A 15,634-nucleotide genomic window follows, 5' to 3' on the forward strand; every position below is an offset into this window, starting at 1 on the left:
AGACTTAACCAAACGTGCATGGTCATAAGAATAACAATTGCCCTAACGTTCCATATGCTTTAGCTTTCCCGTTAGGAACCACCAGTAAGTGTTTCATAGCAAAAATATAAAAATAATTTCATCCATCTCTATTATAGATAATTCTTTTACTCTTTCTTTTCACTAGTAAGTATGCTTTTAAAAAATATATAACAGCTGTATCGATATGTAATTCGCATACCATATAATTCACCCATATGAAGTTTACCACTGAATGGTTTTTCAGAATTCAACACCACAATCAATTTTAGAACATGTCCATCACTCCAAAAAGAAAAGATATACCCGTTAGCAGTCACTCTTCATTTACCACCAACTCCACAGGGTGTGGACAATCACTAATCTACGTTTTATCTCTATGAATTTTCCTGTTCTGATCAGTTCATACAAGAGGAATTGGACAATATGTGGTGTTTTGTGGCTGGCTTCTTTCACTTAAAATAGTGTTTCCAAGATTCATCAATGTTGCATGTAGCAACAATTCATTTCTTTATATTCCTGAAAAATAGTCCATTGTGTGAAATAATGTAACACATGTTGTTCATCATTTTATCAGTTGATAGATATACAGGTGGTTTCCACTTTGGGGTTATAAAGAATAATGTTGTTATAAACATTCATGTAGAAGTTATTGTGTGCATACTCTTGGGTATAGACCTAGGAAGGAATTTCTGTGACATCTGGTAACTATGCTTTTAAACTTTGGTGGAAATACCAGACTATTTTCCAAGGGAGATCCACCAATTTATATGCAGCAGCATATAAGGATGATTCCAATTTCTCCACATCCTCACAAACATTTGTAAGTAGCTGGGTTTTTTTTAAATTATAACCATTTGAGTGGATGTGAAGCAGGAACTCGTGTTCATGATTTACGTTGCCCTACTGAGTAACAATGTTGAACATTTCTTAATATGCTTATTGGCTACTTGTATATTTTTTTGTAGAACTATTCAGATACTTTGCTCAATTTTCACTTGGGTTGTCTCTTTGTTATTGAATTTTAAGTGTTCTCTCTATATTCTAAATATAATTCTCTTATCAGATATATGATCTATAAATATTTTATCCCATACTGTGGGTTGGCTTTTAAGTTTTTTGATAGCGTCTTTTTAAGTGTCATTATTTTTCTTTTGTCACCTGTACTTTTGCTGTTATGTTTAAGAAACCATTGCCTAATCCAAGCTCACAAAAATTTACTCAGATTTTCTTCTTAGACTTTAATAGTTTAAGCTCTTATATTTGGGACTTTGATCCATTTTCATTTAAATTTTGTGGATGGTATGAGGAAGACATCCAGTTTCTTGGATTTAATTATTTAATGTGAATATTTATTTAATATGGATATCCAGTTGTCCTGGTATCATTTGTTGAAAGTTATTAATCCCCTTTCCCTCAATTAATTATCTTGTCTCCTTTGTCAAAGTCAATTGACCATAAATATAGAGGTTTATTTCTGGATTACCAATTCTATTCTACTAATCTATATGACTATATTTAAACTAATGTCATGCTGTATTTATTGTAGCTTGGAGCAAATTTTGAAAGTGGAGGTGGGAGTATCCTAACATTGTTCTTTTTTACAAAATTGCTTTGGCTAATCAGAGTCACTTTAATTTCCATATTAATTTTAGGATCAGCTTCTCAAGTTTGCGAAGAAGCCAAGTGGCATTTTCATAGGGATTGGGTTGGTCTGCAAATCAATTTTGGGAATACTGTCTTCTTCTTATTATCTGTCTTCCAATCCATGAATGTAGAATGTCTCTCGATTTATTTAGATCCTTAGTTTCTTTCAATAAAGTTTTATACATTTCACAATATAAGTTTTGCACTTCCTTTGTTAAATATGTTCCTAAATATGTTGTTCTTTTTGATGCTATGGTAAATGGAATAGTTTTCTTAATTGAATTTTCAGATTTTCATTGCTAGTGTGAAAATAAAATTCAGTTTTATATATTGATCTTGTACCCTGCAATCTTGCAGAAATAGTTTATTAATTCTAGTATTTTAGGTGGCTTCATTCAGGTTGTATGTATATAAACTCATATCATTTGTGAATAGCAATATCTTTACCTTTTCCTTTCCAATCTGGATGTTTTTAAAAATTTTTTTTTTCTTTTTGAGTGTTTTTATGATGAAAGGGTGTTGGATATGTCACGTGCTTCTTCTGCATCTGTTTAGATAACCATATAGTCTTGTTTTTTAGTCTGTTGATGTGGTGTCTTGTATTAATTGATATTCAGATTTTAAACCAACCTTGCATTCCTAGAATAAATCCTATTTGGCCTTGATGTATAACCTTTTAATACACCACTGGATTTGGCTTGTTAGTATTTTGTGGAGGATTTTTCTGTCAATATTCATAATAAATATAGTTCTTTAGGGATTTTTTTTTTTGTGATATCTGCGTCTAGTTTTGGTATCAGGATAATACCTCACAGAATGAGTAAGAGAATGTTCCCTTTTCTTTATTTTTTAAAAGAGTTTGTAAAAAATTGGTACTAATTTTTCTTTTAATGTTTGGTAGAACTCACTAGCAAAGTTTTCTTTGTGGTAAATTTTAAATTAGTAGTTCAATCTCTTTTGTTCTAAGTCTACTCAGATATTTGTGGTAAATTTTAAATTACTAATTCAATCTCTTTTCTTGTTCTAAGTCTACTGAGATATTCTATTTCTTCTTGAGTAATTTTTGGCAACTTGTGTCTTTTAGGAATTTGTCCATTTTGTCTAAGTCATATAATTTAATATAAAGCTATTCATAGTCTTCCTTTAAGATACTTTTTCTCCCCTTAAGTTTGTTAACAATCCACCCTCTTTCATTCATGATTTTGGCAATTTGAATCTTCCATCTTTTTCTTGGTCAGTCTAGTGTTGATTTGTGAACACTTGATGGAGCAATGTCCTTGTCCAGACAGTAGGGACTGGTACTGGTGGCGATAGACCTTAGCTACAGGTGGACATCAGAGTGCCAGTTGGTTGGGGTGTGGCAAATTTAGCTCTGGGGAAGGCCCAGCTGCATAGTCTCCATGCAGCTCTGTCAGCTGAGATCAGCAATGGCAAAGATTGCAGGGATCGTCAATGGCAAAGGCTGCAGGTGTCTGGAGAGTGCTCTTGAGGTTTGCAGTGCAAAGGCTGCTGGGAACTACCTGGTCTCTTTTTCTCCTATGGTCAAAAATACAGCCAAAGGGATCCCTATTGCCACTGTGTTCAGGTTGCAGACAACCTGAAGTGGTGGCGTAGATATCTGATGTGCAATTGCCTGTAGTGGAACCAGAGTTTGGAACATGGGTGCTCATGCATTGAGAAAAGCTGTAGGGTCTGGGGCACTGGCTAGCCTGCACCAGTCATGACTTGGATGCATCAGGCATGGACTTATGTGGCACAGCCATAGACCCAGGGTCTGGAGCACAGGCACATGTGGAATGACAGAAGTTCTGGTGTCCAGGGCACCAGCTTCCCCACAGAGGAAGTGGATGTAGGAACACGTGGAGCAGCCACTGGGCTAGAATCTGAAGTGCCCACAGAGTGACCTCAGAACCACGATCTGAAATGCAGGTACATCCAGATGAGCCATGGCTGGTGGTTCTGGGGTGTGTGGAGGAATAGAGGGAGCTGTCAGTCCTTGTCCCACGCTTGTTCAACAGCAGCTCCTTGATAAGGTGGGGGTGCAGCAGCATTTCCCTCTTAGAATGTGCGCAGTGGTGATGGCTGTTGGTTATCATTTGGCAAAAGCTATTTCCTCTGCAGAGCAAGCCACTGATGTCTGTGCCAACAAACACTCCAAGGTCCTCTGCTGTGCAAATCGTGGGGAGTCTGCAGCTCTCATGGGCTTTGTTGAGATTCTCAGCTGCAAAAGCTTCTGGAGTCCTCCATAGAGCAGGCCACTGGGGACCATGATGTTACTCGCTGTGTGGCTGATACTGATACCCCTTGCCCTTCTTCTATGTTCCTAGCTGTCTCTAGACATCTCTGCTAGATCATCCCTGTGATCCTTTCTGGGTGGTTATTTGTTTTTGCTCCACTGTGTTGCTGTAGGTTCTGAATTGGATTCTCAAGCCTTCCCAGAGCTATTTTTGTTCATGATAGCTGTCTAACTGCTTTTATGGTGGGAGACAAAGGCTGGTGGCTCCTCCTTTGTTTAATCTGACATCTTGGCCCTCTCATAGACGGTTTCTGTTTCCTGGTTTTTTCCATGTGTGTGAGTATTGCTTTCCTGTTTCTTTGCATGCCTTATAATTTTTTGTGATTAAAACTATACAGTTTAGATAATATGTTGTAGTAACTTTGAATAGTGATTTCCCAGCTCTTCTTGCTGTTATTTGCTTATTTATTTGTTAAATAACTTGGCTGAACTATTTCAGTGAGTCTACTTGCTCTGTAGTACTAAGGCTCCGATATTGCTTCTCAGAGTTCACATCTACATATGACAACTACAGTGGGACAACAGTGAATTTTGCTCGGCTCTATTGGACTCACTGTACCTTTTCTTATTTCTCTGTAAACTATTTGCCTGTGTTGTCTGTGTTGGTATCACACCCAGCTGAAATACTCCATTAATTGCTGGATTATTGTTCTATCATTTTGACAATTCTCTGCAAAATGTTCTGCGATTTGATACAAATGAATTTGGCCCACTTTGTAAGAACAGTTTTTGAAATCAGTCTTTGAGATTTGTTCTCACTCCATGAGGGCTCCTCTTAGTCTGTTTTCCTGGTTCTCTCTGATAAATTAGCTGGCTTATGGTTTAGTTTTTTGTTCTCATGGTGCTACCAACCTTACCTTAATTGCTTACCACCAAAATCTCTACTGTTTGAAGAGTGCCCTTAGTCTTGAACTTTCCCACTCTCATTTCCAAATAAAGTCAGTTCTTTCTGGGAGAGTTTGGAGCTCTCTGTAGTTAAATGGCCTGCCTCTGCTACCGGCCAAAATCTTTGAGACCCTTCTCCCGAGAAGTAAGCAGAGACAATGGCTCTCATCTCTCAGTGTGACACACCTGATTTACCAGGGAAGCACTGGGCAGGGCAGTTGCTTCAGTTGTAGCTTGCCTCTCCCAGCACTGATCATCCACTCTATTAGCAAGCTGGGATGGAGACAATTGCAACTCCAGTGTTCTTAGCCTGTGAGTCCTAGAGGTAGAGACTCTGTCTTGATAGTCACTGGTTGGGTGGAGGATGGAGCCTTGACATCACTGCTACACTCACCTGAAATTGAACCTCTGCAACAGTGATCTGGAGGTGGGTTAGAAACGCTGCTGGTTTGTCCCTCCTGCAGAGATACCATAGCGCTCAACTAGGAGCTGTGATGAAAGGGAGTTCTGTCTTCTTGGAGCAAGAGGGTCATGGATCAAGTGTCATAGCCTCTTGTTCTTCTTACTGACATTTGGTAGATTATTTCAAATAAAATTTTTTTCACTTTGCTTTGTCCTTCCCAGAGACTTTAAATTGTTGTGTTTTTAATAAATTTTTAATCAGATATGGTTGTGTTCCAAGAGGGTGAGTCCATGAAGCTCCTCACATTGTTAGTCTGGAAGGGAGATTTAGGAAATATGTTTTAAATAATGAAGGATTATTGCTCCCAGGATTGCTTCCATCTGTAAATAATACAAAGTAATATAAGAGCATATCTGATCACTATTGATATGTGGAAATGAAATGTTTGGTCAGAAAAACAGAACAGATGAAACTTACTGAGAAAATGCAAATAGTTTGTCATCAAATTTTTGATGACAATCTGTTTGCAGTTCCTGAGCAAATAAATAATGTCTCAGTCTTCATGGAATATGCTTTTTATTGGGGGATGGAAACATGAAATAGCAAGAGTAGAAATACATGTTTATTAACATTTTACATTCTAATATCTTATGTGGAGATATGCTGTAAAGGAAAATAAAATGTTGTTAATTGTCAGTTTGTGACTGGCCTGGGGTAGTGATTGTTGCATTTTAGACAGCGCGATATGGGAAAGATTCCTTGAGAAGATGACATCTGAGCAAAGATGAACATGAGCCATGTGAAGATGTGAGGAAATGTCCTTTCAGCAATAGGAGAGGCTGATGAAAAAGTCCTGAAAAGGAAAATTGATGGAAGAGTTTAGACTGTTCTAAGAACAGCAAAACATTCATTTTCATTTGAAAAGAGTGAGTGAGGAGAAGTGGTTAAGAGATTAGACAGCTAAAAGGGATGCTAAGAAGTCTGGGTGTTGTGATAAATGTCATGCAGAAGCCATTGGAGGTTATGAGCACGGGTATGATACTATCTGATTTATACAGAGGATGCATGAACATGTTTAGTTTGTTAAATATCTCACTGCGAGAAATACAGCATTGATAAAGTGCAAGGCAGGTAACAAAGAAAATTACACTTGTCTAAGGACATTGTCAGAAAAAAATAGTACTCCTACCCAGCAAACTCTTGAGGAAATCATTATTAGAACTAGGGAATGCCTCATTTGGTTTTCCTGAGTTTGCTACTGGAAGACTTTCTTATTTCCTGCTTTTGACCTATATTCTTACTTCTGTCATTTCTGAGCACTCTGAATTTCTGCCACTCACAGCTGTTGTTTCAGTCTTTATTTGTTGCAATTTCTCAAGATGATTGACAATACGCAAAAAAGATGGCTGGCTCTTTTCCCCAATATATTCCTCACTCCCCTGCATCTCACCTCTAGTCTTCATTCCCTAACACAAAAATCTCCCCCATGTCTTATATTGAAGACATATGGCAATGTCTTGAATATACACAGTGGTGAATTTAAATTACCACCTACTTTGAAATGGACTATTCTCCTCTTATTTTTAAATGCCACATATAGGATATTCTAGAAGTTTTAGGAGCAATCGGGCCTACAAAATGTCATAGGTCATAGGGTGAAAACACAAAGAAACAGATTAGCACACTAAAAGACACAACTCTAGGGCCTGACATTTTAAAGAGAAAACACATTTTTAACATGAAATTTCAATCTCAGAATTATTTTGTGGTTGCGTTTTGATGCTTAATAAATACACTTTTGTTCAGGTCAACCAATATTAAAATAGTGAGTCCAATTAGGGTATACTATATATAAAATAAGCATATTTTTATTTTATCTGCTTATGCATCAAAGATACTGTAAGACAAGATATAAAATCCACATAATGGAACTGGAATTTCAAAAACATATCTTTCTAATAATTGTGGCAGCCTGTTCTTCCTTACTGTCTACCACATCCTAAAATAAACACATTAAGGTCACAAAATGAAAATTTAAAAGGTTAGAGACATTAGTCCAAAATGTATATTGAGCCAAATATTCCCTGGAGAGCAGAGGTTTGGCAAATTTTGAAAATGTATGAACTCACTCAAGCTGTGGGCTATAATTTACTGCTGCATGGAAATATAGTGGCCTGAATATGCTAGCGTATGCTCCAGAAATGTCTAATTTACCTTCAGGCAAGAGTGAAGTTTATGATGTCTCAGGTTTACAATGTATTTTTGCAAGATGAGATTAGTGATTTTCAGAAATATGAAAAATAACTATAATTACTTCCATTAAGGGACTTAGCCAGAGAAATAATGCTGATAAAAGCCCACCTTTCTTGCTCAAAACCACTACAGCATATTATATCTAATGTGATTGCTTAATTATAGCCAAGTGCATGTACAATGAAATGAAAAAGGAGATCACTGCTTATGGACAGTTTGGGATAAGAATTTGTCTTATAAAAATACATATAGGCCGTTATACACAAAATATGTCTTGAAATTATAGGGAATTTATGGAGACCCTAAAATACATGAAAGTGTCCCTATGTTCTCTGGATAGGATTTGAGTGAGGCTAACAGAGATCTGAAAACTGAACTGCAGAGCTCTTCGGGCTATTCTTTGGCATTAAATCACCAAGCTACACAGAGGGATGACATAACAAATAACACCTCCAAATTTGTTGCTGAATTGAGCAGCTAATGTTTCAATGTTTGTATAGCGGCCAATATTGAAAGTGCGTGTGTTAACTCATTTAAGGTTCTCAGCAATCTAAGAAGTAGGTCATTTCTATAACTCAGATTTACAGAGGAGGAAACTGAGGTGCAGAAAGATGAAGTTGCTTGACTGTTTTACACAGCTAGGAAAGCAATTGCTGAGTTTGAAGCCAGCTAGGCCGCTGTTAGTGTCCTTGCTTCGAATCACTATCTTGATAGGAATGATATTGAGCATACATTTCACTTTTCATGAAGACAGTTGCTCTCAATGTTTTTAGTATCTCTTCATAAAATTTTTTTATAAATTAAAAAGTTTGATAATAAAATTTTAAGTATATAAAAATCTAAATTGTGGATTATTAGTACTCTTTGTAGACATAAGGTCCTTTTAGTTGGCTCAAATTATCTGATGAATCTTCCTTGTTCTTTGCAGGACATTCGCTCCTATCCAAAACATCCATAAGATATTTGGTCCATCAGACAATTGGTCCACGCCAAAAGCTTCTTGACATTTGGTCCTGTCCAAAATGTTCATGAACATATTTGGTCCATGCCAAATGGTTTTGGACAGGGTCAAATGTCAAGGGCCTTTTGTGTGGACCCAATGTCTCCACTGGCTTTTTGGACAGGACCAAAAATGACCAGACGTCAAGGATCTTTTCACATGGACCACATGTCTGATGGATGTTTTGGACCGGAGTAAATGTCAAGGACCTTTTGGTGTGGACCAAGTGTCTTATGGACCAAATGTCTTCTGGACATTTGGGACAGGTCCAAATATCTGCTAATCTTTTTTTTTTTTCTTTTTTATGATTATTTTATAGAGCCAATACTTTTTTTCTATATAAAAAATTGATTTGCATGGTTTCACAAAAATGTCTAGGTCCAAGATGAAGACTTCTAAACTTATGAGGACTTTGAGAGAACAAATAAGAATAATATAATGTCTTCCTAGCCACCGGAAAAGGGCCAGGTGGGGGAAATAAGAAGACAACTTACCTCATTATTTGAAAAGGTGGTCTCATATATCACTGGGTACTTTCTGCTTTCCTGGAAATTACTGGTCCCTACTCCCCTGCCATATTAGTATTCTGAAATTGTACATTGTATCATAAGTTTGAAGCTATAGGCTATATATCTAGAACCCAAATTCTCCCCCTTCCACAGTGTTGATGTGAATGTGAAGCATCTGCATTATTGTATAAATTTATATCCAGAGTTTAATGGTACAGATGTGGTAAATGATACATATGTTTTGATCTTTCAATAATCATTTTTATAAAGTACCCTACCTGGTTGCAGGTGTAAATGTTACAGTGGCCATATTATTTTGTGACTATTTGTGCCCATAGTTGCACAGGGTTGAGGTATGTTTGAACATTTGCTTTGGGCTGCTCATTATCATTTTTTTTTTGCAAAGTATCCCTCCTGTTTTTTCTATTTATTTTGTGTGTGGTAAAATACATATAACACAGAATGTATCATCTTAACCATTTTTAAGTGTACAGTTCAGTAGTATTAATGCTTACATACTGCTGTGCATCACCATCATCCATCTCAATAATTCTTTGCATCTTGTAAAACTGAGACTATATGCTCATTAACCAATAATACTCAATTCCCCTCTCCTACCGGCCCCTGATAAACACTACTCTATTCTCTTTCTCTATGATTTTGACTACTCCTAGTACCTCAGAGAAGTGGAATCATACAGTATTTGCATTTTTATGACTGGTTTATTTTACTTAGCATAACATCCTCAAGGTTCATCCATGTTATAGCATATGTCACAATTCTCTTCATTTTTTAGGCTGAATAGTATTCCATTGCATGTGGATACCACATTTTGTTTATTTATTTATCCTTCAGTGGACACTTACGCTGCTTCCACATTTTAGCTATTGTAATAATGCTGCTATGAATATGTTTTGCAAACATGTATTTGAGACCCTGCTTTCAACTCTTTTGGGTATGTACTCAGAAATTGAATCGCTGAGTTACATGGCAATTCTATTTTTAATTTTTTAGGAACTACTGTACTCTTTTCTACAGCGCTTGTGCTATTTTATAATCTTACCAACAAGTGCACAAAGGTCATAATTTCCCCACATCCTTGCCGACACTTATTTTTGATTTTTTTTTTATAGTAGCCATCTTAATGGATCTGAGGTGTTATCTCCTTGCACCTTTAGTTTGCATTACCGAATGATAGTGATGTAGAGTGTATTTTCATTTGTTTATTGACCATTTGTATAGCTTCTTTGGAGAAATGTCTACTCGAGTCTTTTGTCCAATTATGAAAAAGGTTGTTTTATTTTTGGTTGCTGACTTTTAGAAGTTCTCCCTATTCTGGATATTAACCCTTTATCAGATATATAATTTGCAAATATTTTCTCCCATTCTGTGAGTTGCCTTTTTACTCTGTTTATATTGTCTTTTGAAGTAAATTTATTTTTAATTTTCATAAAGTCCAATTTATCTATTTTTTGTTGTTGTTGCCTGTGCCTTTATGTTATATCCATAAACCACTGCCAAATGAATGTTGTGAAGGTTTTGCTCTATACTTTCTTCTAAGAGTTTTATAGTTGTAAGTTTCACATTTAGGTCTATGATTCACTTTGAGTTAATTTTTGTATATGATATTAGGTAAATGTCCAAATTTATTCTTTTGCATGTGAATATCTGGTTTTCCCAGCACCAGTTGTTGAAAAAACTGTTCTTTCCTCATTAAACGGTGTTGACATCATTGACAAAAATCATTTGAAATATATGTGAGGGTTTATTTCTGAGCCCTCCTTCCTATTCCACTGGTTTATAGGCCTACCTTGGAGATCTTGTAGGTTCAGTTCCAGACCACCACAACAAAGCATATATCTCAATAAAGTGAGTCACATAAGTTGTTTGGTTTCCCAGTGCATATAAAGTTATGTTTACACCATACTGTAGTCTATTAAGTGTGTAATAGCATTATGTCTAAAAAACCAATGTATATACATTAATTAAGAAAAATACTTTATTGCTAAAAAATTGTTTCCATCATCTGAGTCTTCAGCAAATTGTAATCTTTTCGCTTGTAGAGGATCATATCTTGATGTTGATGGCCACTGACTGATCGAGGTAGTGATTGCTGAAGTTTGGGGTGGCTGGACAACAACGAAGTTTGCCACATCGAATGGCTCTTCTTTTCATGACTTATTTCTCTGTAGCACATGATGTTATTTGATAGCATTTTACCCACAGTAGAACTTCTTTCAAAATTGGAGTCAATTCTCTCAAAATCTACTGCTGCTTGGTTATCTAAGCTTATGTAATATTCTAAATCCTTTGTTGTCATCTCAACAGTCTTCATAGTATCTTCACCAAGAGTAGCGTCCATCTCAAGAAACTACTTTCTTTGCCCATCCATAAGAAGCAACTCCTCATCCTTTGTAGTTTTATCATACAGTTGTAGCAATTTGGTCACATCTTCAAGGGCTCCACTTCTAATTCTAGTTCTCTTGCTATTTGCATCACATCTGCAGTTCTTCCTCCACTGAAGTCTTGAATCCCTCAAGTCATCCATGGGGATTGGAATCAACTTCTTCCAAACTCCCGTTAATGCTGACCTTTTGACCTCTTCCCATGAATCACGAATGTTCTTAATGACATTTAGAACAGTGAATCCTTTCCAGAAGGTTTTCAATTTACTTCACCCAGATCCATCAGAGGAATCACTATGGCAGATAGAGCATAACAAAATGTATTTCATAAGTAATCAGATTTGAAAGTCAAAATTACACCTTGATCTATGGGCTGCAGAATGGATGTTGTGTTAGCAGGCATGAAAACAACATTAATCTCATTGCACATCTCCATCAGAGCTCTTGACTGATCATGTGCATTGTCAATGAGCAGTAGTATTTTGAAAGGAATTTTTTTTTCTGAGCAAGAGGTCTTAACAGTGGGCTTAAAATATTCAGTAATCCATGTTGTAAACAGATGTGCTGTCATACAAGCTTTGTCGTTCCATTTATAGAGCACAAGAAGAGCAGATTTAGACTAATTTTTAAAGGTCCTAGGATTTTTGGAATGGTAAATAAAATTCTCTTCTACTTAAAGTCTCCAGCTGTATTGGCTGCTAACAAGAAAGTCAGCTATAACTGCTTGCATTAAAAAAACAAGAACCTAGCTTTAAATCTCAAGGAACTAGAAAAACATAAACAAATTAAATCCAAAGCTAGCATAAGGAAGTAAATAATAAAGATTAGAGCAGAGCTAACAAAATAGAGAATAGAAAAATAATGGCGAAAATAAATGAAACCAAAAGTAGGATGTTTGAAAAGATCGACAAAATTGATAAACCTTTACCCAGATGGACTAAAATGAAGAAAAACTCAAATTACTAAAATTAGAAATGAAATATAGGGCCTTACTATTGATTATAAAAAAATAAAAAGATAAGAAAGTACAATGAATAATTATATGTCAATGCTATATACTGAATGCTTATGTCCCCTCTCAAATTCACATGTTGAAGTCCCACTCTCCAGTATGATGGTATTAGGAGTTCTGAAATTTGAGGAGTGATTGGTGCCCTTATAAAATAGACCCCAGGGAGCTCCCTGGCACCTTCCACCACGTGAAAATATAGTGAAAAGATGGCTGCCTATGAACCAGGAAGTGGGCTCTCACCAGATACTAAATTTGCCAGTGACTTGATCTTAGACTTCCCAGACCCTATAAATTTCCACCTTAGTTCTGCTTTTGCTGCATCCTATAAATTTTGGTATATTATATTTTAATTTTCATGCACCTGTAAGTATTTTCTGTTTTCCTCTATGATTTCTCCTTTGATCCATTGCGTAAGAGTAGGATATTTAATTTCCACAAATTTGTGAATTTTCCAGGTTTCTTGCTGTTATTGTCTTCTAACTTCATACCATTGAGGTTGGAGAAGATATTTTGTATGATATGTATTTAAACTACTCCAAGCCCATGGCCACACTGTGAGGTTCATGGTGAGTAGGTGATCTGGGTGAATGAAGCGGTGCCCTCCACAGAAGTGCTGCTTTAGAAATTGGGAAAGAGGCACAGTTTCCCTTAAGATATGTCGCTCGGAAGATTATGTCACTTGGGAAACAGTAATAGCCATATACAACATGACACAGGGAAGCCTACTTGATATATACCATGACTTCCATCATTGAACCCCTAGATGCTATCTTGATTAAAGCTTTATAGACCTCTATTAACTTCCTATTTATCATAAACCATCAAGTTATTTTTATTTTGTTTAAGCAATTTTGAGAAGAGATCCTGTCCTATGTTTTGAGAAGATTTTATGACCTAAATATTAGAAATAGATCTAATTATTCATGACACTTTTAGAGCATTTAGAAGTGAGAACAGAGACAGTTTGAGATGAGACCAGCTTTGGTGGCTAAAGCTGAAAGCAGTAAGTCAGTCCATGTAGAGAAGGCAATTGCCTTCTTCCTTCCAGTTGTTTTCCAAGTTGAGATGCAGATTTACTCTTCCTATTACCTAAATTTTTGGCTCACCCCTGAATTCCACCAGTCACAAATATTTCTTTTCTTTTCTCCTATGGCACCTCTTTAGATTATGAATTCTGATACTTATGAATTTGATTATGAGTTTGGAGATAGGACTTAAGACAGCTGAGGAAGATGTGGGTAGACATTTTGAAAGACTATTTTACACTCTAGAGATGCAATATGCTCTCAGTTATGCCAAGTATCAAATAATAGTGATGTGTAGAGTTAACATATAAATATTTTTATATTGTTCTCATAATGACAAGAGACCATAGCTACATAGAAAGAGGTTTCCAGTAATATCACGGATTTTTATGCTTCGGAGACTCCAAGATTTTCCAGAAGTAGTCAACAAAATTAATTATAAAAGAATAGTTGAAGAGAAGCATTCTGAATTATAGCTGCCACCTGGTATTTATAAAGGAAGAATTGCTAGATATTTTTCCTTTGAATAAGCTACAACTAGGGAGAATCTTCACGTGGCTTGCAGTAACTATTCCACATGACTCTGTGAATCTCACACATGGAAATGGACATAACAACAACAACAAAACAGTAAAGCTTTAAAATTTAGTATTAAATCCTTAATTCTAGGAATTTTTGTTCTAATTTTTCTCTTCAATACCTATTTATAAAATTCTATGTTATGACTGAGAGATGAATGTGAATATGAATATATTAATAATACAAAGTAATTCTTATAGTATTGGTTCCCTTATAATTAGTTTAAATTATCTGATGAATCTTCCTTAAATAGGGGAAAAATAACCTGGTTATTCTAGAAACATTGCATTCAAGAAATAGGAATGTGCACACCTACATATTATTTAAGGGCTTCAATATTGGGGCAAATAGATGAATTTCTTTAGAAAATATTATTATGTGTTTCTTACACTCTAGTTAAACAGCTCAAACACTGCCAGATGTGGGGCACATTTTTTATTGGACCTGCATCATGTTGGCTTATATATTGTTCTTAAATCAGCATATTCCAAATAAGTTTTCTGTTATTCTGCTCATATTGAAACACAGAGTTTTGGCAAAACTGGATGCTCAGTTCTGCAGCATCTGCCTAAGAGAAATTACTTAGTTACTAATAACATTAGAAGGAATATAATCTTAGGACTGAATTGAGCTGAGAGGGAGTATATTTGTGAGCTGAGATACCAGGCGTTGGAGCAGTCAATTAAATCAAGTCAAAAATGAAGAAATTAAGCCTTTAATCACTTACTGCAATGGGATAAGCCAGATAATAAAGCCAGAAAAATCATCAACTCCCACTGGCCCATTTTCCCCCAAAGAACAGTGCACTATTGGAGGGTCAGGTGGATCAGCACAGATGTGGGGGTCATCTCGCTGTTGAGGGAGCCCAAAAGAAAAGGCTCCGGCAATTTTATGAACCCTGGCGTTGGAAAGAAAGCATGGGAGAAGGGTAGGAGAGGAGAAGTACTGGGTACTGAGTCAAAATGCTAAAAAGTGTCTTCAATGTTTTCCTTCCTCTCTCTCCCCATAAAGAGGCCTCAGCAGAGGCACATAAAAAAGACTTCTGGCCAAGGCCTCAGATAAAGAGAGCTAGGAATGAAGGTGCCTGGACAGGAGTGCAAATATCAGAAGAGTGTGACCATTTGTTGCAGCTCCTCTCAGAGACTGCAATGCACTGCATGAGCACCAAGTCTGCGGAGGACACTTTTTTCCCATGAGGCCTACCAGCGAATGCCTTTATCAGGCCTACAGTAAGGCCTGAAAAACCACACATAGGTTTTTAACCAGGAGCAAGATTCCTCAAGGACATTGGCCTGTAAATTCATCCTGTGAAGATTAAATAATCATAATTAGGATCTAGCACAGCTCCTGGCACTTAATAGTTATATACTAGATATTTCTTGAAAAGGTTAATATTTTAAAAAATTTTAATGAAATATTTAAGATTTTTTTTTTCACACAGCTTACAGAACATTAACTCAGTAGTATGGTTCTGGCCGAATATAGCACAGTAGTAAAAATCAGGAATTTAATTTTAAGTTTGCCATTTGAGAATGCTGTTATTCTCCTTAACTGCATGGTTTAGTTAAATAATATTCATAGTTTATAAAAACTACAGTTGTT

The sequence above is a fragment of the Equus quagga genome, chromosome 3 (genome assembly GCF_021613505.1).
Source record: "Equus quagga isolate Etosha38 chromosome 3, UCLA_HA_Equagga_1.0, whole genome shotgun sequence".
Lineage (NCBI taxonomy): Eukaryota > Metazoa > Chordata > Mammalia > Perissodactyla > Equidae > Equus > Equus quagga.